The sequence below is a fragment of the Cervus canadensis genome, chromosome 6, assembly GCF_019320065.1.
Source record: "Cervus canadensis isolate Bull #8, Minnesota chromosome 6, ASM1932006v1, whole genome shotgun sequence".
Lineage (NCBI taxonomy): Eukaryota > Metazoa > Chordata > Mammalia > Artiodactyla > Cervidae > Cervus > Cervus canadensis.
The window spans coordinates 20,488,791-20,490,481 of NC_057391.1; positions in this window are offsets into that span (position 1 = coordinate 20,488,791).

The following is a 1,691-nucleotide window of genomic DNA, read 5'->3' on the forward strand; positions in this document are numbered from 1 at the left end:
CACTACAGAACTGAGGAAGCAGAAATGATTTTTAAAAGCCTTAGAAAATGACAGCACTTTAACATTAAGCACGAAAGGTGGCAGTTGACAAGATGACCAGGGACATAAAATTTTTGCACTGGATCACACTATTTCTCTATGTTTTGCTGCTAGCAGAATTCTCTAGTTGGTACTAAAAAAAAAGGTTAAACCTTGTGCCACCCAGCACACCAAGCCCTGAGAGTCCTTTCCCATCTCCCCACCTGCTTCTCTGATGCAAGAAATTTCATAATGTTGGTGCAATCTACTTAGCAATAAATATTTTTAAAATAATTCACCTAATGACTAGATTCCAGTTGACTTTGAAAAAGGGTGGAGGGTGGTTAAAACAGAGATATGGGGGTGGGGGGGGAGGGAATTAGCCAGCCTGAGGTCAAACCCAGAGAGGATGGCAGGGGAATCATCCTCCTCTTCCCATCATTTCTCTCCCTACCACCTCCTACTGGGATCCCCCATTGACTGAAACCAGTCAGGGAATACGGATACTGAGTAGTCCTTACCTTCTACATAGGGTGTTGAAGAGCTGAAAGTGGATCTGAGGGGCAAATGGAAGACATCCAGCTCACTGGGATAAGGGTGGGCAAGTGACCCAAAAATGAGACAATGAGACATTCGGGAAAGTCTTGTGGATGTTTCTGGAAAATATTTTCATCTCAGACTGTTACAGGAAGAAGGCTCTTCCCCTTCCTTCCTGCTCAGGATGCTGTTGAGAGAATGGGATGTACTTCTTGAACTTCTGAAGCCACCTTTGGACCATTAGGGGATTGCAAAGAGAACTGCAAACAATCTTGAGATCAGGGAGCTACTAAAAAGTCTTGAAAAGTGAACGTGTTAGTCACTCGGTTGTGATGGACTCTTTGTGACCCCATGGACTGACTGTAGCCTGCCAGACTCCTCTTTTAAGGGGGTTTCCTAGGCAAGTAGGAGTGGGTTGCCATTCCCTTCTCCAGGGATCAAACCCAGGTCTTCTGCATTGCAGGTAGATTCTCTGCCAACTGAGGCACCAGGGAAGCCTAAGAAGTCTTAGGACCCCCCAGCTCCAGATTTCTGGTTAAGCAAACAATGTCTGTGTAGTTTAAAAAAAGAAGACAGAGGTTTTGATGAAGGATGAGAAGTCAAGAAGAGAGCAGAGGAGGAAACTGGGGGAGGAAAACTGGAGAAGCCCACTCAAGAGACAGGGCTGGCAGCGCCTGAGCAAGGAGACTTGCAGATGGGCGGCATGTCTGGGACAGTTCAGAGGTCCCCGAGCTCAGGCTTACACTGCAATCAGCGACCTTGAATAAGCCAGTTAGCCTCTTTGCGCCTCAGTTTTCCCCCTCTGTAAAATGGGTATGATAGTGACTTCCTCGTAGGACACAAGAACTAAACGGGGCAGGGCAAGGCAAGTAAAACATTTAGCGTAGTCTGACTCATTGTGGGCCCTCAGTAAAAGCTGGCAATTATTACCATCTTCTCAACATTTTCCCTCAACGTGGGGGAGGTGCCTAGGAGAAAGGGCAAAGAAGTCGGCCTACGATGACTCCCTTTCCCAGTCCGGACTCCACACACCCAGTCCTCTGGCTGTTGGAGGACGAAGGGCGCGCGCCCAGCTGGAGGCGGAGCCTGCCGTTCCCGCCTCGAGCGTGGCGCCGCCCCTCCCTCCCACGCGGCCT